Source organism: Aphelocoma coerulescens, chromosome 12, assembly GCF_041296385.1.
Source record: "Aphelocoma coerulescens isolate FSJ_1873_10779 chromosome 12, UR_Acoe_1.0, whole genome shotgun sequence".
NCBI lineage: Eukaryota > Metazoa > Chordata > Aves > Passeriformes > Corvidae > Aphelocoma > Aphelocoma coerulescens.
The window spans coordinates 17,673,612-17,696,709 of NC_091026.1; the positions used below are offsets into that span (position 1 = coordinate 17,673,612).

At 42.6% G+C, this 23,098-nt stretch overlaps 1 protein-coding gene across 13 annotated transcripts in view; it reads right to left on the minus strand.

Annotated features, from left to right (window-relative positions):
- Window positions 1–23,098, minus strand: part of FOXP1 (forkhead box P1) — a 398,607-nt gene that overhangs the window by 293,517 nt on the left and 81,992 nt on the right. For 6 of the 13 annotated variants that reach the window (XM_069027492.1, XM_069027488.1, XM_069027487.1 and 3 more), the window contains exon 1: window positions 17,581–17,692. The exons of the other annotated variants lie outside the window; for them this stretch is intronic. The gene's annotated coding sequence lies outside the window, so the exon portion shown is untranslated. Of the gene's footprint in view, window positions 1–17,580; window positions 17,693–23,098 lie in introns of those variants that run through there. 13 annotated transcript variants of the gene reach the window in all.

Genomic DNA, 23,098 nt, shown 5'->3' on the forward strand with positions numbered 1-23,098 from the left:
TCTCACATTCAGACTCTGTCTCAGGATATATCATATCTTTTTGCCAAACCAGTTCTCTTTGTGGTATAAGATCACGGGTGTGTTAACTGTAAAAACTCCTTTTAAAGCGACCGAAGCTGAAGATAATAAGGTTGTGTCATCTGTACAAATACTCTGTACAGGAATGAGCGTGCTGATGCACCAGAGGAAGAGCTGGCTGAACACAAAACAGTCAGAGCAACAGAAACCGAGAAGATCCTCAAGCCTGGCTTGTTAGGAGTGACCTAAAATGGCCCATTTTGACTCACTCCTCTCTACCTCCTCCATCAGAGGACTCAAAGGGAAACTGCAGTTCAACCTTCATGGCTGTAGCACGACTGCAACAAAACTATTTTTTGTCATGAAAGAAAAAACAAGTTGCGGGTGTCTGAATGCTGATAGATCACTTTTGCTTTAAGAGAACATCATGTCAATCAAAACTAAATTCCTTATGCTCATCACAGGAGCCTGCAACCAAGCAATACAAAAATCTCATTCGAGTTCAACCAGTAATGTGTTCAAAGGCTTCCCAATCTGCTCTGTCTCTGGCATCAGCAGCAGACAGAGAAGAGGCAGAAGAGATTGCAAAAAAAAAAAAAAAAGGAAAAAAAAAAGGAAAATAATAATAATAAAAAAAATCGCTTGCTGTGCAAAGTAGAAAGGCCTCTAAACCAAAATAAAAATAAGCGTTAAAATGTGTGTGTTGGACTAAAAGGATATACAGCAGGTTGAAATGTGCTATATCTTCCTCACTGGTGAGGAAAGACCTCTATAACTCACCACGAGCTTTGATCACTCTTGAGCTATCAGTTATTTCTTTGCTGCTTGAGTAAATATAAGTCATTCACAGCTGAAACATAATTTCTCTCTCTTTCCCCTGCCACTATATGTTGTGTGCGAATATGTCTTGTATATAGGCACACTAACACAGCGTGCTGTTCAAATACACATCAGAGTTCACCAGATGGTGGGGATTGCCAGACACTCGTCGTTGCCATGAGCTCGGAGCCATGGTGTAACTCATGAATGATGTGTCTAAGCTGTAAGTGGGTTTTGCATAGTTACATTCCCCTCACCGACACAAAACCCGACAAAAAACTCTGTTTTCTGATTATGTCCAACCTGCAACAGTTTAGAACTGTGAGAAGGCATAAGGGAGTGTTTGGTATCACGTTGTTTTTTTTTTCCCCTCCTCCCAGAGACACAGCTCTGAAGGAGCTATTTTCATCTGGGGGTTATGATTCACACCCGTACACGCAAAATTATACAGTTTAATAAAGCTGTGGCCACAGTCGGTGCCCATGTTTGGGCACAATCTAAAAAACCCAACCTCATAAAAACAAAGGTGTTTTACCAAAAATAAACAAGGTTTTAAGAGGCAATCATCTTAATTATGCACAGAAAAATATATGAGATTGGAGTTTAAGTTTTGTGTACGGGCCTCAGCACGTACTTGGGCATTAAGATATTTGGGCAATAAATTATGTGAGCATAGTCTGGTAAGGATGCGAATGTTGGGTGAATTGGCAATTTCCTAGTCTTTAATTAATGATGGTGTTGAGAAGGAATGTGGCCTTCCTTCTAAATTAACAATGCTTTTTAATCAGCAAGTGAATCTGCCTGTTTGAAGCAGAAGGTAGCTCTAGGCTTGCAGAGAAAGGAACAGAGGCTCCAGAAAAAAAAAGCTGGAAACCTGGCAATGCACTCAGGGTCCTACCAGACCCTCTTTACTGCCTCCAGCAGAGCTTGTACCTTATCCAAGGTCTCAAACAGCCAGTGGTGAAACAAACACCAAGGGAAAAGGAGAAAGCTAAGAGCTAGGACAAGTTTCCATCTGATTTGAAAGGGTGGGAGATGGACAACTTGTGTCTGCTGAACAAAGCCAAGGAGAAACTCCAACCCAACACTAGGCAGGTGCCAGGGCATCTATAACTCCAGGGTGAAGGGACTCTATCCTTTAGACATTTCCACCTACAATACAACCATTGCATGCAGAGAGGTCATAGATCTCCATCCAACATGAGGACACAGCATTAAACTATCTGGTAACCCAGTAAAGCATTGTGAAAAACAGTCCTTTTACTATTGCTTTCCTAACTTACTCCTACAAAATACATTCTGCCCATCTAGTTACTGAATATAATTCACCTTTCTCATTTTTAGCCCCTCACAGACTGAAGTCTGTTGAACAAAATCAGTTTCTGTGCCATCAATGCTCAGGAGAGACAATTAATTTTAAAGATCAGGAACGCATTCTTACCCATGTATTAACTTTTAGAATGGCCTAATGGTTTAAAACATTAAGGGAAAAAAAAGTAAGAAAAAAGACTGTTACAAGCAACATTTGTTATTCTAAGGTTTTAGTAAGGATTGGATGCCTCCAAGGGTTGGGACTTCAGCTCCACTTAAACACACAAGTTCACTATCCAAAATTTCTTTGAACTAATAAAATCCCTGGAGGTTATCAGATTGGGCTGAATACGGACGACAGTTTTCAACTCCTCCCCTTTTATCTGCAAATACCATGAGAGGAGCTTTCTAGCACCCGAAGTCAAATAGTTTCCTGTCTTGGCTGGGAACCACTTCGGCAAACACTCGAGGCCATGAAAAGCAGTTGGATGCAGGCTGTGGGCAGGAGAAGGCTCTGTCAGTCACTGCCGGCTCACCCCGGCCCCGTTTCAAGGAGCGTGTTTCGGCACGACATGGCTGGGTTATGTACAAACCCTGCACATTTCTGACTCCAGACAACTTTCTGAGGCCACAGGGAACACTGTCTCCCTTCCTCCCAAGGCAGCATCTTCCCCTGTTGGCCCCATGGGGCAGATATGCCCATAGCACTGCATCCCCTTAAACTCAAGGTGCTGGGTCAACCCTCATGGAGGCAAACATTTCCCCTCCTGTCTTTGCCAAACTATCTTCCCCAGAAGTATCAGTGAGCACTGAAGAGCCTTAGCCCTCTGGATATTCAGTTCTCCTTGTCCAACAACAGACATCTCACTCCCAGCCACAGCCTATTCAGATGGAGGAAGAAAACAGGGAATCAAAAACTCCTCTGTCTGGCACAAATGTTCCTGCTGGGAGCTGAGTACACACTGAATAGCCTGTTCATGGTGTCTGTGCTAAAAGTAAGGACCTGGCTGTATTTCTTTGTTGATGTTGATACAACTTAAGAAGCTGAAACAGTTGAAACTGGGAAATCTTGGGAATAGAAGTCCCGCACAGGGGGCAGAGGCATCCCGCACACCCCGCGCCATCCTTACTGTTATTTCCCACTCAAGGAGCAGAGCAGCACTTTATTCTTTCAAATGGACAGAATATATGGTGGTGGGGAAGCACAAGTGTACAAAGCAATAATGAAAAAACTACGTTGTGCTCCTGACTGGAGAGACTGGCAGTCTGAAAGGTACACACGTGCAACAGTAAAATAAAAATGCACATAAGTTCTGTATGGATGGGAAATCCAAGTTTAATTCAGGCTAGTTACAACTAGTAGCCTCAACCCCTCCAAAAAAATCAGATTCAATTCAAATGCCTTTTTGCTCTTTTTTCTTTTTTTTTTGGAGGTGAATATTCCTGATTCTTTAAGCTACTTTTTAAACAACTCTTCCCTGGCTACTGAATGCTCCAAGGCCCTGTATCTCATGGCTTCACAGCCTGCTGAGAACAGGCAGCTCTTTCTTGCTAAGAAATTACTTACAATTTTTACACAATACCAAACCACAGCCATCCTATCACCTTTAAAAAGAGATGATGTTTTCTTCTTTCTGGAGCATCTTAGCCTTTTTTGTTCAGCTAGACTAGCTATGAGCAGGATCTTCCACAGTGACATTTTCAGAGATACTTAAGATGTTTTTGATTGCCCAAATTCAAACAGCTCTTAAAAAAAAAATTCTCTTTGGCAATTTTGCAAATCTCATCCTAAACCTTAACATATTTCTGCAACATGAGGCCCTCGTTAGCCTCCGAAACCGATGGTTTCCGAAAGCTGTGGATGCGTGGGAGTCCTTGATGCCCCGTGTCAAGTCAGCCATCACCCGCAGCAAGAACCATTTCACAGGACTGCCAGGCTGCATCTCGCACCAAGAACGGCACCACTCGTCTGCAGGTTCTACTCCACGGGGTAACTAAGGGGAGTCCAACCCCAAAAGGAGGCACAGATCACACCCCTGAGGGACAAAAGCTGGGGAGAGGCTGAGAAAAGCCAGCACGGAGCCGGGGGAAGGAGGCAGGGTCGGCAGCACGTGGAGGGCTGCTGGCTCCAGCTCAGCTCCCTGGCACAATGGACCTTTGGGGAGCTAGATTCCCAGCTACGAGCCCTAACAACTTCATTACTTAATTAAATGGTACTCACAGAGCAATCCATGTGGGAGCACGGGCAGGCAGCAGCCCCGCTCCTCTCCAGCACACTCCACAATGCAGCACATGTCCTGGCCATAAAGTTATCCAGGCAGTTGCTTCCTTGCCTGAATGCCGACTACAACCATGGCCTCTGGATGCAAATTACTGGCTTTTATAGGTTCCTAAAAACATTTCACTGTGTCTGCTGAACAATGTGGGAGTTGTAGAAAGGGCCCAATGATGGCAATGGTGTAATTAAAAGCTGTGAGTGGAAAAAAAGCCATCAGATTCCTTCTTCCAGACAGAAAAACTGGTAAAAATGTACTTCTTGGAAATAGTTTAAAAGAAAATGTCAAAGTAAATAAATAAAAAAAAAAAAGAAAACCAACATATTCACTCCTCCCTGTAATCCCTCAAGTTTCCAATAGCTTCCCCGCTCAGTGCCCGTGAAGGAAACCGTATATGCTAGAGCACGTCCCTAAGCCCTGTGCTCTATCTCGGAAAGAAACGAGATAGTAACTTCTGTTAGTACCAGACAGGGCTGCAGATTAGATAGGGAGAGTTTCTCTATCTCTGCCTGCCTGTCAGGAGCTGCACAAAACCCATCGGTGCTGGGGCTGATATGGGAGCAAGAGGTGCAAGGGCTGTAAAACTGTCCGGCAGCTTCGGGATGGGCACGCAACCCACACCAACATCCCTGGGGAGCAGCCAGTGAGCCAGGCCCCTTCCCCTGTGCTGGGATGGCAGGATGACTTCAGATAAACCCTGCCCTTGGAGTCCTCGGACCGGCATGGTGCTTGTTATTTACTGATGAGGAATTCGCCTCCCAAAATGGGGACATTCTGTTATTTCATCTGCTGCAGGGTTACAGTCTTGATCTACTGTGAGAGTGGTGAGGGCCTGGCACAGGCTGCCCAGAGAAGCTGTGGATGGCCATCCCTGGAAGGGTTCAAGTCCAAGCTGGATGGGGCTTCCTGGTCTAGTGGAAGGTGATCCAGCAGGGGGGTTTAAAAGTAGATTGTCTTTAAGGTCCCTTCCAACCCAAACCATTCAGCGAGACCATGATTAAAGCAGAAAAAGAATGAGGGGAACCCTTCATCCAAATGCTAAACTATTCCAAACCTTCTACACGCTGAATTCTACATTAACATTTATTTGCTATATTAAAATGTACAGAGGGGGATGACTTCTGCTATTTCCTCCCTCTCCAATAATATAAATTTACAGCCACATCAGCTGGCAGCGCTGCTGACATCAAAGTGGGTGGCCTGCATTAGCCATCACTGGCAGCACAGGGGCCCACCCAGCCCACTCCCAGTTTAAAAGTGTAGGGCCAACACTGGGTGTTGAACGCATCTGGGCAGGAGTTAGTCCCATGCAGCCTCTGTGCCTAATACAGGAACTTCCTCTGATGGCACATTACCACACGCTCCAAGTACAGGCATGCTGTTTCTCCAAGCATTAGCTGCAGCCTCAAACAATCAAGGTTTTTTTTATTTTTTTTTACCCCCCCCCCTTTTTTTTTTTGGAGAAATGATCAAACCAGGGGTGGGGACAGAACATCCTGCGTGAAACCGCATCCTGAACAAGCATCACCACGATTCACTGTAAATAAATACTCTCTCCTTGCAGCACTTCCGTCAACTGTCACTGCCTTGGCTCCAATCACCTTTCAAGTCCAAACAGGAAAGCAGAGAAAAGCGAGTGAGATGGCAGATATGAGGTTTAATTTGCTTTTCACTGCAGTTTTCATTGGTGGTGCGCTTCCAATTCGTCGGCATTGCCAGCTGCCTGGAATCACTCCTGGACCCAGTTTTTTCCTGTTAACCTTCATAATTGTATTATTATGGGCAAGCCCACAAACCGTGCTACAAAAAGCTGTAAAAAGTGCAGCTTCCACCCTTTATTAGATAAGCAGCCAGATCCAAACCCAGCTGCTGCAGACAGAGAGGCAACGCAGATTTACTGAAGATGTTTCTTCACCTATGTTTTACATAATGCAAGATGTGCCTGCTAAAAAAAAATAAAGCTGACAGGGGGGTGCAAAGGGATTACAGGAGGAAATAAGTTTGACCTCAATTTTCTTGAGAACTTACAAAAACATATATATAAATTTGGGAAGATCACAGATGTGAGGGGATAGCAGTGCCAGGCAGGAGAGCAAAGGCAGGAGCTACCTCACTCCATGCACGTGAGCTGGGTGAGGGGTGGGACCGCTGCACACCCCACGGGGTTTTGGAGGAGCTCATGATGAGGAGGAAGAAGAAGAAGAAGAGGAGCAGCCTCTCATGCGCACCCCCTCGTGGGCACAGCAACGGGCACCAAGGCTGGAGGGATGGGGAGACTGCACAGATGTGCTTGTCCAGGGGATGAAAACTGGAGCAAAACCCTCCTGAACCTCCATCAGACCAAAGCAGAACACAGCCCCCTCATCTTCAGGAGGGGACCAAAGCCTTTTTGGCAGCCACATCCCTCCTGGGTGTGCCAGGATGGACGGGATCCCCTCCCCACTGCACACGTACACAAGGAACAATTTAATTAATAAAAGTAAAACTGAAGTACTACATGTAGAAGCAAAGCATTATTAAAAGCCATAATGTCTCAAAGGTTCCTATGAAGTCATGTTCTTACAATTCACTCCGAAGAATTTAAAGACAAAATTACATGCTTGGTAATACTCCAGGGAGCACGCTTTTCTATGTGGCCCATTGTTTGTGTATGATGCATGGCTTTGAGAAAGTGGCATTGTTAAAGGGATCATAAATCACAAAGGGGAAGTTTGATTTTTTTTTTTTTTTTTTTTTTTAATTTTTTTAGAGAAATCTTATTCCAGATAGGGCTTTCCTCTGCCATGGAGTTTTCAGCTTATTTCAGCAAATGAACTGACATCAGACCAACATAGGCTGTGGGGGTCTCAAGCTGCTCAAATGAACATCACCTGCTTCCCTACAGCCTCTCCAGAGAAATAAGCATTCCATAGTCAGTATCACAGGATTTGTATACCTGATTCCAAGGGAACGTTTATTTTTCTAAAGATAACTCTTCAATATAAAATCTTGAATATTAAAGAGCAGTACTAAAACTTCTGCACTGCCTTTTGCAAAGATTTCTTGGTGTGGTTCGCCACCTTAGACTTCTTCAAATGATCTCTGGCTTTAGTGTGGTTATTTATTTTCAGGTATATTAGTTCTGAATTTGGGGACCAGTGGGCTCAGTGTACTTCAAAAGCAAACACCAAAATCACTTACTACCCACAGGCACCCACCCCATCCTTCTCCGTGCACATGAATTAGCCAGTAACCTCCTCCCAGAGCAACCACACTGAAGCTACTGCTCTGATAAGGCTGATGTACTACACCTCTCACTGCAGTTGGAAACACAGAGCAGTCTCCACAACACTGCCCAGCTTCAGTTCAAACTACACCAACCAACCAGAAAACAGATGAAAACAAAAAAAAATTCAAGGGTGTCACCAAAAGCCCATCCCAATATTTAGCAGTAACTCCCTGCTAAGAACAAACCACACAAAGCAATTTGCAAGGGAAGAACCCACACATGCGAGAATGAATCAACAGGGATCAGCCAAGCCAGAAAGCCAGGAGTGTCTTCAAAGTCCAGCCAGGCACCAGGAGGGTGTTTTTCAGACACACACAAGCATTTACTAAAGCACCTGCTTCTTTAAGTGGGTACCCCACAGCACAATGCAATCAGGCATCTTCCTCCCCAGGGACCAGATCCCAAAACACAGAACACGTGGCTTCAGCCTCTGACTAGGGGAAACTGCACTCTCACACCATCTTTTATGACCCACTCCATTTGTCTGTAATTTGTGTTCTGTGTATGTATTTCACATGTCTGTTCACACACAGAGGAAAACCTCAAACAGCATTCCTTCCTAACGTGAAGAAATATTAAACTTTTCAAAGCAAATCTGAAATACTGGCTGTTAGCTTTATGGATACACCAGTAGTTCCAGCAGTGCAAGATTTCCAGCTACAAATCATCTCTATAAATCACATTTCCCTGGGACTCAGTCCTACACCTCTGCATCCTACTCTCCATATAGCTCCTGTTCTACACACAACAAGCCCTCCTATCCCATTTTTAACTATCTTCCTGGATGTGTTTCCTGTTGCAGCATACAAGTATTTGGGTTTTTTTCAAACTTAGTCACCAGACAGTACCAGGTTAATCTAAGTGGCCTTGACTCCTGGCTGGCATAAATCAGCACAGCTACAGCAAGTGCAGAAGAATTAAGGAACTGTGTCAGTTTATGCCAGCTAAAAATCTGACCCCATTCATCTGATTTGCCTCAAGATAGTCACTACAGTCAGAATGTAAGAATAAATTAGCATGGATTAAACCTAGGAAAACCTGCTAAGGAAACTTGACTGTGTTCAAATACACACAACTGGAGTTCACTCATAATTGTGCAGCTTAAGTCATGTGACCTAAATGCCATTAACTAATAGGATCAGTCTACTACTAGTGGTCCCTAAATATAAGGGGGGGAAAAAAAACCCCCAAGCTTTCTATTTAAGGACCAACTGCTCACAAATTTACGATGGTTGACTCAAGAAACACATGGCACCTTCCTCTGCCAAAACATCTGCCTCCTTCAGGAGAGCTGACTTCATCCAGCACTGGTGGAAGGTCTCCGTCTGCATTATTCTTACAGCACTGAGTACTCGGCTGCCAGCACTACATGAAGGAACTATTTATGCTCCATAAAAGGCTTGGACATAGTCTGCAACACAGGCAGAAATGAGAGGGCTAAATCAAGCTAATTATTTTGAGACCTTCCAACTAGAAACATTAATACAATAAAATCCACGTGCTTCTCTTAACTCGTGCACCTTGCGAGGGATTTCTACTCTGTGTGTTCAAAAAGGCCATCATATGGAAACAATTACAGCACACAAGCTTAAACTGACTTCTACCAATGCAAGGACCCTTGACCCATCTTTATGGGCATTTTAAATAATTTATGTGCAACTTGAATGCAATCTGCTCTACTTGACATCTCTGACCCAGAGCATATCGAGGTTTATGTTGGGTTTCTTTAACACTGAGACCCTGTCAAGGGAAGATGTGATCTATGCTGTTATAACAGGAGCTCCTCTCCACCAGCCACTGAAGCAGGGCTCTACCAATCCCCACTGCTGCCCCTCTGTCAAAATGTTCTGGCCAAAAAAATGCTTATTTTGCTTTTCCCTAGGGTTTCCTGTAGGCAAGCTCTCTCTTTTCCTACCTCTCCTGCCAGATGCCAGAAAGGAACCAGAAAGAGCTGGTGGAAAGGGGAGAGCTTCACCATGGTCCGAACCAGAGCATGGCCACAGTACCCATAGAAGAAAGAGGTCAATGCAAGCAACAGAGCCCTGCTCCTCCTTGAAGGGAACACGGGTTTTGAGGAAAGGATAAAGGAAGCCTTAATACTTGCTCTTCACCTGGGAGAACTGATTAGCCTCAAATATTTTCTGGGAGCTCATGCAAATCAGAGCCTGGGCCATATCCTCTGCAAGGGACACAGGAAAAGCCAAGCCCCTGGGGAGAGCTGAGCACAGCTGGGCAGAGCAAGTAAATCCCTGCAGGAGCAGGCAGGGAGGGCAGAAAGCAGTGGGGATGCTGCCTGCAGGGAGGGGGGGGACACAATGCACAGGGAAAGGGGCCTAAGCTCCTCTGTTTCCATAACTGATGGGCTCAGGCCACCCCAGAAGGGGACTCAGCCCCACCTTTCCTGCCACAAGCCCTCAAACTCGGATCCTCTCAGAAAGGAGCTAAGGGCTGCAAGGGGGATCACAGGAATCCTGCCCGTGTGATTTTAGCATTTGAGGCCAAATGAATGAGGAGGCACTTTGAAACGCTGAATGGTCTGGTTGGAAGAGACCTTAAACACTATCAGGTCCAACCATCCTGTCACAGGCAGCTCACCTTCCACTTTGGACTCCCTGCCTTTATCTTCAGAGGATTCTTGTTGGTAACCACAAACTAATCCACCCCAAGCATGAGCCTGATTTAAATCTAAGTGATTTGAATCACTGATTCTAATCAGGGTTTATATCAAAAAGCAGGAAACATGGTTTAAATCATCATTTTCAAACTTGTTTTGCATTTGTATTTTTATATTTATTAAAGAAACAAATTCTAATTGGTTAGCAACTTAATAAAATACGACCTTTTCATTAACTTAATTTTTCTGTCTGCTAAAGATGGTAGTTATTTTCACATTCATTTGCATCCCTAAGTTTTGGGCTATGACTTTATCAGAAATTATGACAATTTTTATTAGTTGGTAATTTTAGGATTTGTATCAATCTTTATTGGGTTGAAAAATAAAACTGCAAGAAAATGAAAATAACACTTTTTATTTATTAAATTAAGTTTGTTTAAATATGCTGGATACATAATGAGTTTATACATTTATGCATATAAAACACTTACTGAACATGATCTGTTGTAAGAAAATGGACTATATTACAACCACAGCAGTATTAGATCTCAACCTTCCACACCTTTATTTTATTCCTAGTTTGGAAAAGGAGAACAAGGTCTCCTTTTCTCAGTTTTTACTGAATCATCAAAGGAATTACTGAAACTAATCATTCTGCCCTATCTCAATGAACACTGAAACCAAACTTCATCCACAGAAGGTCATCTAAAGCTTATCAATATTCACATGCTCTAGCACAACTGAAAGAGCTAACTTCAGTTAGGTCTTCAGGCTATTTTTTTTTAAACGTAATCAGGAAAGTTTATTTTGTATTTAATCATTTAAGCACAATAAATTTGTTTCAAATTTTGATATTGTCATCTAAAAATAGTATTTGAAAACACTTAAATTAAACATCACAGAATTTAAATAAAAGTAATATTTTAAAACTGTCTAAAGCTAATTCATTTTGTCCTCCCTATTTAAGCTGCAGTTCTAAACAACTTTAAAATGTCTAAATATTAAGCAAGTCATAATTAGTACAGTCAATAAAATAAAACATCCCCCACCAAAACAGAAAACAAAAAAACAAAGCCCACTTTCCTTTAACTTGAGATATTGAAATTCAGGAGGAATTAAAAAAAAAAAAAAAAAAAAAAAAAAAAAAAAAAAAAAAAGCTGGTTTATTATCTTGGGTTCAAAGTTCTTGGTTCTCTGCTACCTGGTGATGCCCCCCCAAAACCAACTCCTTACATTACAGTCTGCTGCTAAATCCTGTTTAAAAAAAAAAAAAAAAAGGCAGCTAGAGGGGGGAAGTGAGGGGGAGGAAGAAAAGAAAAGTCGCTCTATTGAATACAGCATCTCTACCACACATAATTCAAGGACTATAGCCAGTATGAGTTGGGGGCTAGGGGAGAAGAGAGCTTTTTTTATCCTTTTCCTTCAAAGAAACTCATCAGAAATAAACTGCTATTCAATTAGGTAAATCCTCATCACATTTACTTTCAGCAAACCTAAATAATAATACAAAATAACCCAAAATGCCATGAAGGAACGACATATATAACATGTGGTAAATAGAAGTTTAACAAATCCCTGGAGAGTTACCACCAGCACTGAATGTGGCATTTCTCTCCTAAAGAATTTACAAATCCAAGCTCACAATAGAAGATTTCAAAAATAATAATTAAAATCTGCACAGTAACAACTATTTGGGTGTTTCTTTTGGACTTAAAATAAAAACAATTACATATAAATACTACCTAAACATACATGCCACCTCAATCAGGAGAGCCTGAAATGGAAGAACACGCAGCTTACAGGCAACTAGCTCTGAAAATATAAGTGTATGCTGTTCTTTAAATACACCTTTAAAAACAATTTCATAAGTTTAGATTTTATGGCAATTTGAGAGCCCATTTTGACAGTCTTGCATGCACCACACACCACCTCCCTATAAAAAACACATATAGAAAGGTATTCGTGTTCTTGGTTAAGGCAAGATTAACACAACAACAAAAAAAAAAAAAAAGGCAATTTAAAACAGAAAAAAGGTCTCGTAATAAAAAGACCATTTTACTGTTTCTGTTATAATTCTAAGTGACTGGATGTAGCATAAAGCTATGATTATTTTCCTGTGGTCATAATATATGTGACTTAGAGTATGTTCAGGGAAAAGTTAACTGAGACAGAGGGCTGTAAACAGACCCAGAATTTGGGCACAGAAATGCACCCCCTTGTGCTAACCCACATCCAGCCCCATGGGCAACTTTATTTACTGTTCAGAGTTCCCTGCAAAGGAGTGAAGCTGTCTCTAATGCCATACAAATTTGGCTATCAGCTGTCCTATGCAAATTTGACTCTAATTACATATGCATTGCTGAGCTATGAAATAAGTCAGTGTGTTGTGGTATGTGAATACACATCCCGCTCTTGTTTTTGAGCATAATAGTTTTCAGTGTCTGCAGAGTGTTCATATCCTGTAGACTTGTCTTTTTTTTTTTTTCCCTTTTCCTTTCTATCCTGTGGACGTCTCCTCCCCCACACTTTTTTTAAATGAGACACCTTCTTTTCTAATAAAAAATTAAATTAAGACAGAATTCATTTTTTAAACCAGTTCTTAAAACAATATGAATTCCAGCCAGAGAGAGATGAAGTAAAAATCAAAGACTGTTATTTTATATTGTGTAATGAATTAGCTTTAAAAAAGGTTGAACAATAAACAAACAGCTACCCAAAAACATTTTTGTGAGCTAATTATGTACTAAGCAAGAAGTAATTTTATCCTTATACCCACATTTTATGTTTTGGGCACTTCTATTTCATGTCCCTTGACACCTTCTCCAATAATCCATCTACTTTATATTGGAAAGCCTCACATGAATAAAACTTTATGGCACTACAGGCATTTAGCCTTCCACTGACATTCCTGGCCTGTTCAATTCTGCAATTCAATCAAAATCAAATCTCAAAATCCTCTTGTCAGCCAGCGCTGCTTTCATATGCCCGAGCCCTGTGTAAGGATAACTGCATCCAATCTTTCCCCCAAGCAGTGCTTATATTGTTTTATTACAGTTCAATGAGTGGAGTTCAAAATTACATGCAGCTGCCTACTACTGTGGTCTGTCTGTGCTACGCATGGACACAAGTATTGCCCACCAGGCTTGAAATCATTCACTTACTGGTCTGGCAAGAGAGACTGTGAGCACTTCACTGTGTGGAGGAACATCCTGCCTGCTAGATCTAAAGAGGGTGATGTTAGCAGATCAGTCCCTTTATAAAGGAATTGCAAAAGCCCTATGAAATGCAACTCAAACGTGCTCGATGTTAAGCATGTGGCTACTGCACATAAAAGGAAAGATAAACCTCAACATGCACTACTCATTCACGGAAAGCTTGTGAGGGAAGATAAAGGACTGGGGAATAAAAGGCATCTCACTGAGTTTTTGTGTGTTTTAAATGACGAATCTTCATTTAGGCAATTTTTATCTTTTCCTCCCGCCCGTCCCCCATCTTCACAGTGAAGCAAAAGGACGAAACAAAGCTAATTAAATACAATTTAGTCAGATGAACAGTGCAGCGACTCCAGATCCGATAGCTAAAAAACTCCTGCAGCACCAGCTCCTGTACAGCCTGGCTGGAGGGAGACAGAGCATCAAAACTGGGCAGGATTTCCACCCCACACTCGCTAAGGGCTGGAGGTAAAGAGTGTCAAGAGACTGGCCCCTGTGCTATGACCAGGGATGGGAAGCAGCAACAGCCATGAGCTGCTGGAAAGGGGTTCATCCACAGGCTGCCCAGCCAGGTACCAGCACAATTCCCCCACTGCCAGCAGCAGCATCCTCTCGGCACACACAGAATTCCACTGACACTCCTACAGGTTAACTTTTGGCCCATCACATTACTGTTTAGTGATCATTTTCACTCTGCTTTCCATCAGCATTTCACAGTATTACAACAGTGACCAAAATGAAAAGAGAAAAAAAAGAAAAAAAAGGCTTTTATCAAAGGCTCTTCATCAAATATTGTACCGTGACTAAATTCTGTAAGAGTAGCAAGTGAGAAAACAGAGGCAACACATCGTTAGACATCCTGCCGAGAAAAAGCTCTCTCCAAGATGAACCCCATTACCTTCCAGCACACAGGTCTGAGAACCAAGCTAACCACACAACAAACCACTGACCTATGACAGCAGCACTAAACTGTTCATCCACAAATCAAGGCTTCATTTCTTTTTCAAAAAAAATAGAGAGAGGAGGAAAAAAAGCCCGCTCAGCTGCTGTGCAACTGCTCACATGTTGGTTATGCAGAAGCAAACCCAGTTATGAGGCTGGCCAGCTTTTGGGCTTTTCATTGCCTTCATTCAGGAGTAGTGTGGATGACTGTGTGCATCATACGTGTGCCTGTTAATCTGTTTCTACATCTATTTGTACAAAGCCTGGACAGGGAAATCTGGAAATGTGACAGCAGTGACCAATCCTGGAGCCACCAACTGTGACACTCCAGGACAGAGGCACAGCCCCCAGCTCAGGCGCTGGGATACAGCCCACACAATACAGCTTCAAGATCCCACCCTGACAAGGCTTTGTGGCCAGTCAGTCACATCTCCTTCATGTCTAGTTATGGTACAATGACAGATTTGGGAACACTTGTACCAAATCTCAGAGCGCCAGGATCACAGCCATTGCAGTCATCTCCTTCCTATCCAAAAACATCAAAGGCATCTTTCTGCACAAGGCTAAAGCTTCTGCTTCTTCTCTAGAGGTGGACTGGGTTATGGAGCAGCAAAGCCCTGGGGGAGTTCCTGCACAGCTCCCCACAACAGCCTTGTCCCCACATACTCAGGGCCAACACAGAAAACCCTCAGAGGAAATACAACTTCCCTTTGTTAAAGCTACTGAGGGCAATGAGTGTGAGAGAAGGAGTAATAAACCCTCCATCAGCCTGCAGACCAGGCTTTGCAGCTCCACACATGGCTGAAGCTTTCAGTTTTGGGGTATTCTGTAGCTGAGTCACAGCTCCCCTGGGTGCTGCACATGTACTGTGACAGCATACACATGCACATCTCCACCACTCCCAGGACAGGGGGATACCTGGGCCCTCCCAAGGACCAAACTCAGCCAGCAAAGCACTATCAAAACATCAGCAGAGGAACCCTGCTCAGAAACAGTGGATATGGTCCCTGTCAATATGCAATGACATATCAACATTACAGAATCCAAAACTGGAGGCAAACCACTTGGGCGTGCGCTGGGGCTAAGGAGGGGAAAAACCGTCTCGCTCCACATGCACACTTGTAGGAAGTGACAAAGCATCACGTCTGCCTGCCACCCGAAACATATTTAGCAGCCTATAGATAGCAACCCAACGAGACGGATCCAGCGCGAGCCCCGGCGCAGGCGCCCCGGGTGACTCTGCACCTGTGGCTTTGCCTGAATCCAAGGGGATGAGAGAGGCAAGCCAAGAACTGCAGCTCCCAACCACCTCCTTTATCACCACCATCACCGTATTTACTGTAACACATGTGACTTAGTGAAGCCCCAGATTAATTAAATGAACTCCTCCATTAATCAATCAATCAATCCAGCACAGAGCAGTTGAAATATTGAATTACTTAAGAGCAGCATCTTTATATAGGACTTTTAAAGGTCTGCTCTGGAGGACCTTATCCCTCGTAATTAAATTCAGCCTCACATGCAGAGGAGCATAAGAAACCCAGAGGAGCCCTGAGGCTGCGAGCGCAGGAGCGTGGGCACGTTCCTGGGTGGGAGGGAAACACAGCTCCTGCCTTGGGAAACTGCCCCATTCCAGGGGGTCAGTGAGCTTCTCCCAAAACAAACATTCCTCTGAAACTCCCTTGGAAACGCCCTCCCAGACACTGGGGGCTCCTGCTTGTTCAATCAGGATCACTAATCAATTCAGTAAGAAAACCAAGACCAGGATTGCCCAATCCTAACTAACAGCTCACTTCCAGCTGGCAGAGCTGGAACAGGGGGAAGGAGGAGAGCAAGGCCATGTGCTGGTACTCTGGGAATACCTGAATGCATACATAATAGTTGCAAAACCTGTAAAGTCAGTAAAGGTTATCTAATTTTATATATGGTGAAATTTAGGCAGAGAGAGTTGAAACACGTTGTTCCGAGATGTGCAGAGCACCGGTGAGAATGTCAGTAATAAGAACACCAATCTCCCGTCATCCTGAAAGCCAGGCACACAAACTGCTAATACGATCAATTTTGTCATCTGTGGGTCCACTTGAACCACTATATTTGGACATCAAAATAGGAGGGATGAATTCTACATTTCTTTCCATCTTCACTTCAGTCGGGATGAGACTGGTGTAGCTATGGTTATAAGTGGGGGAAAGGACAACGGGGGGGGAAAAAAAAAAAATCCTAGTCCATGTATATAATCATTCCAATTACTAAAAAAACCCCATCATCGGAAACTTCTCTCATAGCATGCGAATTGCTGTTTCCCTTAGGCAACAAAAATTAAGTTTCACAAGGCTCCCCCTCAAAAAACAGACCTATAACATCTAGGCAAAAATAACTAATCCTGGTATGTCTTCCCCACCCCCAGCAAATATAAATATTTTAGCTATTTTAGCTGCAAGAGTCTGATTTAAGTGGTTATAACTTCTTTTGTGCTTGCTCTTCTGCCTCCAGCCCTTCCACCACCACGCTGCCCTGAGCAGGGATCTCGGTGCAGCACATGGACTGCCCTGACTGCTGCTCCCAAACACAAAGAAAACGGAGTAACAGCCTCGAGATCTTGGGATAAGATACAGCACCCAGAAGCAAATAAAAACGCAGCAATATGAACACATAGTTCAGCGCTCAACAGTCACTATTTTTTTTGGCAAAGACAATACCAAGAAAACAGAAAAGGCTTATTACAAGCCCTAAATGTAGGATGGCACAGCATGTTAACATATTGCTGTACATCCTTTATAGAATTGCCTCCAAAGCTATATTAAAATAACGTTAAGGTTGCAAAAACTAAGCAACAAAGTTGGCAACATCAACATTCAATCCTGATTTACACCTTTGGAAGGAGTATTACAATCAAGTCTTCACTTACACAATCTTTTTTTTTTCTGTGGGACTCCCATCTAATGCACAGTTATTAAGCATTGCTTTTTTCCTTATAAAGCCTCCACTCCCAGTGGCACACACTACTTATTTAGCACACACTATCCAAAAGCAGAATGAATACAGAATTACCAAACTTCTCTTGACCATGTCTCCAGTTCTCCCATTAGAGAACCAGGATGTTAAGAAAAACCTTCTCACCTCCACTTGCAAAGATGTTTGATGGCATCACAACCACCTCGAGGCTGGGAAACCAAGACAAAGCAAAAGGGAAGCTCCCGGTGGCTGCTGTTTGAGTTACCCAGTAACTCAGGGCACCAATCAAAGCCCACCCTGCCTCATGGTCTTTATGGATTCTAACAGCCCCATGTGCTGCAGACAGCCCCAACTGGCCTCAGCTGTGGTTGCCAAGCCCAGATCACTTCTGTAAATTGGCCCCAGGTGCCTCTTGGTGGGCATGCAGAAATGAGGAACAGGGAACCATGTGGCAAGTTTGGAGCAATTGGGTTTGCATGACGTACCAAAGACTAAACAAGGCTCTTGGAAAGAAAAAAAAATAAAACAAAATAAACCCCCAAAACTGCATGAACATGTCAAGAATTTCACAATGTTGAACAGCCCAGAGGCTTTGTTAAGGCCTGTACCACCTTAGCTCTGTCATTTCCCAAATCTCATGTGCCAGACTATGCCACCTTGAAGGTTGTTTTCACCTACACCTGTTTTTAATGCATATAATTTCTGTGGAATTTTTTACTCTGTCTTTAAGAAGTGAGACTTCAAAGAGAAGCAAGAAGCAGAAACAACCAGGGAGTGGAGTGAGGAGACAAATGACAAAACCATGGCCAGCAAGAGAGGCACACCAGCAGCCACCACCACCAGAGCTAGCAGCACAACCAGACACTGCCGGTGGCAGGGCAGGCATCAACCCCACATTCTGAGGATCACTCCAACAGCTACAAGTCTGAGATCCCCCCATGGTGGGACCACAAGGAGCACTCTAATATCCTCAAACAACTTGAATTGCCTTGACAACTCCAGTGACTCCAAGGCAGTGTGAGAAACCAGGAGCTCCCACTGCTTCTCAGGGTACCCACTTCCCCCTGACACCTTGAGGCCATGGAACCCTACATGGCACCACACAAGGAGGATGCTGAGGCACTGTGGGACTCGTCCTCCCCCACGGCACCTGGGCAGGACCCTCCGGGCTCAGCAAAGTGCTATGTGGCTGCCCTGGGTTCCCCTCGCCAGTGACAGCTCCTGCACAGAGACACTGCAGCTCTGTTAAAAATACACACACACACATACACATGCACCCGTACATTAAAAAAGAACAATTCTTTATATGGCAATGAGCTGTGCTGTCATTCCTGTCCATTATGCGCCCGTTTGGGTTTGCTTGGGCAGCTGAAAAGACTTGGTGAGGTTAGTGGGTGCTCTAGAAGACTTGCCACAATCCCAGCAGCTTGATTTCTGGCCCTGTATACGTTCGAGGAAGTCACAGGTGTTGCTCAGAAGTGGCATATCTCAGTTTTGTTCAATACTTACATGGTATTATATGCTGGGGAAGGGGCTGCACTAATACACAGAAACTGCCAAGTATCACATTTTTCCCCTGATCTATGGCGTTCTCCATCCTCCCCAGTAATTTGCACTTTCTTCTCTTTCAAAGACTCCCATAAAAGCCATTTACAGTCAATACAGTCTTATTAGCACCCGGTGTATGTTCTCATCTCAAAGTACGTGTTTACTTTGACTTCCCCCTGACGGAAAGAACAGGCGAGTGTTGCCATTTTGTATCACAGACTCTGAGAGTCCAGGGCTCTTTTGAACACAGGTTAATAAAACAAAAATGAAATTTAAATAAATCAGCAAAAAATCAACTGAGTAAAGCTTGCACTTCAGTTGCTCTGACTAAAGAGAACAGCGAAAGCCAAAAGGAAGGAGTTAACCTCTGTGGGAACAGCATCAAACAGTCGCTGCTGCTTCAGTTATCTCTGCACCGGGACTCGCCGCAGCAAACTGCATCCCTTGGTAAGGCAAGAGCATCACCTACACACTCACAGTCCTCCAAGGGTCACAGCTAAAGCACTGCCTTTTAAATGTGGGGAACAACCAACATCAGGTACACAAGAAAATCTGGTGGATTGAACAGGAAACTACTGAGAACTATTTCTGAAATGTAAATGAGACTCTGCTACTTTCATTTCATTCTTGCCGTAGCACTGTGCTGAGATGAAGTTTCCATCTGTGATTTTCAGGACAGGATATCAGCCATTTCAGATGGCATCCGTCGGAAGCCAGAGAGACACGTTACTCACAATTTTTTGTTTTATAAAAATATTTAAACTCAATTTGGTCTTCCCTCGGACAGAGCTTATGGGAGATTAATTCAGTGCTTTGGGGAACAACCTCGCAGCGAATACGCAGCTTTACCCCCACCATCCCTTTCTAAATTTACTATTTTTTAAGATCAACTTGTATAAAGTTACAATTTGAAATGGACTATATATTTTAAAAGACAGTTTTCATAAGGCCATGCTAAATACTGATTTTTTTATTCCCACTTTGACTTCAACAAGTTAAACAGTTTGTGGTATCAACCCTCGAGGTTTTCAACACAAGAAAAAATTTTCCCATCTCTCACTGAAATTCAAGGACTCTTGGACTACCTGTGAAACTTAGTGTCCATATGCAAGAGACAGCACATCCAGCAAAATTATTTCAAACACTTGTTGTTTCTTTTTCCACAACATTTTCACCATCAGTCGCACAAATTTATCAGCAAAAAATGCTGAAGTCAATGATGATGCAATTAAGGCTTTGATTACACGATGACAGAAAATCGATTTTAAAGCAGATTATATCAACAGTTGGGCAAACGGAGAGGCAGACATTATGGAAATCAGACCTTTTAATATCTTTAAGATTCCATAACCCCAGAGAGCATCTTTAATTCACCCTCTTTTATTCCAGATGGTCTCATAAAAAAACCCCTAAGTTATCACATTCTGGTAGCCCATGCTAACACGCTTCCTATGACATGATGCTAATACGTGTTAAAAACCAACATTAAAAAAAAAAAAAAAAAGAGTCCAAATTGCAACTATTTCCCCACTAAGGTGGCATTTGCAACCACATACATTTTTTAAAGACCCCCAGGATACAACACATCACTTACTTCCAGCGGGCAGGCATGGCAGTGCCTGGTGAAGGCACGCTGAGTTACACATAAGTATTTAAGAGCAGGATTTGGCTTCAGACTCCGCATGAAGGCAGGAATAGGGAACTATTGTGCTGCCTGTTTTCTCACAGCAGATCCCAACTAGCTTTGGCTATGGATCCAGCACCGCCAGCCAATTTCAAGGATAAAAAAAAAGAGCCTCCGACCCTTTCCTTTCTCTCCCTTTTTGTAATCTCCTGCAGGCACAGCAGCTCCAGCAAGCAGCTCCCCTACCAGCCCAATATTTACACTAAACCACTAAAGGACTTTCTATTATAATGCTATCTCATTGATACAAGATTACTCCTGAACCACATCAAACCCCGTAACACTGTGAAAGGCACAAACGCCGTCTCAAGAAAGAGGCGCAGAGTGGATTATTTTAGTCTCGTTATTTCAACGGCACTTTTTAGATTTATGTAAAAAGTAATGCAATGCTACAGTAAGTGTTTCTCCCCTGGGGGCAACTGAGTGTCTATATGGATTAAATGTACACGCGTAAACACTTGCGATAGCTAATTATATTCCTGAAAGTACCCGATTCTTGCCATCTCTTAATCCCACAAAATAAAAACACTTCAAAAAAATTTTTTCAGATAATCATCAATTTTATCTACTGTCTTTGAAACTCTACAGAGATTTTTCACCTGAGAATCAAAAAGTGTTAAAACTCCTGGCTCTTTTAACTCTCTTTTACAAAAGCTGCATGGATGTAAAAACCCCAACAGAACACAGCACTTGCCGTCTCCTCTGGTTGCACAGAACATGAAAGAGTAACCAGACATTTTTATTCAAATGAAATTATACTAATTTTTTTTTAATCTTTTTTTTTTTTTTTCTCCTTCAGCATGCAAAAAACCCCACCCTATAGTGAACACAAGCTTAAAGCAATCTTTTCCAATGGACCATTTTACTTATTCTACAATTTCTTACCCAAATTACACAGGTATAATTATTTTGACACTGTAATGAAAAGAAAATGGGATTTGGGCACTGTGGGTTTATCTAATAACACTATTTCTTGCCAGACTTCACAGCACTGACAATCACAAAGAGCCCTGTCCATTCCAATAGGAAATATTTGATTTTACTGTAGGAACATTATTTATTTTCACCAAGTTGCTATTATCAGAAAGGATATGATAGCTGAATAATAAAAATGAAATCAAGAAATTCTGGTGTTTCAAGGCTTTATTTTTTTCTGCTCTCACTTTTGACATTTTCTTCCCCTGGAGAGACAAGATAAAGTGCTGTCATAAATGGGTGACTTTTCTTGTCAAATGACAGATTTGATTCTCCATGGCAACCACAAATCAAGGTGCTAGTCTGAATTAAAGCTTCTCTTAAAAGGCGTCTTTATGTTTATAAAATGAATTTAAATTAAATGGGTATTAGGTACAGTTTTTTACCTCCATTTATTTATTGACTGAGGAGCTCTGTACTGCGTGGAGCATATTTGCATTTTAAGGAAAGACAACATATTGTACTGGCAGATGCACAAACAAAGCAAGTTACAAGGTCATGCTACATATACTAGTTTACAGTACTATGAATGGTATACAGATGGACAGCAAGCAGTTAAGAGGTACTTAAATACTGGAAAAAGCACAAAAATTACCTAGAGAGTAACAGATGAAGGAAATCTCTCCTCATTTCATAACACTGCTTTCTTCCACACACAGTTAATAGAGAGTCATGTAATTGTCACAAACAGAATGCCAAAAGGGAAAAAAAAAATGTAAAAAATCAGATGCTTCCTCCTGTGCCCTTATGCAATCTTACTATAGAGCATGATACGCTCTTACAAATGGTTGTTACCATGACTTTCAAATACCCGAATTTATCCCAGATTTCTAACTTCAACTGCTCTAAAAATTCACTTTCTTGAGGTCACAACACATCTGAATTTCTTTATTCAGAAGATGAGTCAGTGGAGCCTCCTAGTTCCACAATTAACCTCCCTTATTACCTCTTTTTTTAAAAAAACCTGAAATCCAGGGAACCTAAATTGCACTGTAATACTCTCCTCATTCCATTTCCCCAAAGAAATGGGAAAATCTTTGCACAGACATTAGACTTAAATTTTTAACATACAAGTAAAGTCAAATACGTATTTTTACACGCAAGGAAGTAAATACTTTCAAAAATGTACAGAGCATTATTAAAAAAAAAAATCAAAATACTGCAGGTTTGTCAGCCAATTCTCTCAGTTACCGGAGTCAAGTGGCTCCATATTCACTGCCCTTGTAAGCTCTGCCAAATTTGATTTTAAGCTTCCTGAAGTTAAAGAAGGTTTATACAGTATTAACACGAGATCTTCTCACACATTTCTCAAGTTATTACACAGCCTTTTATCCAAAATCACAATTTTAAGCAGCGCAGGAAGGCTTCAGTTCAGCTTCACAGGCAGAGATGGACAGAGGATGTCTTCATCTCGCCGCCGGGCTTTCTGCTCCGCTTCACCGCAGATTCTTCCGGAGAAGGTGCAATAAAAGGGAG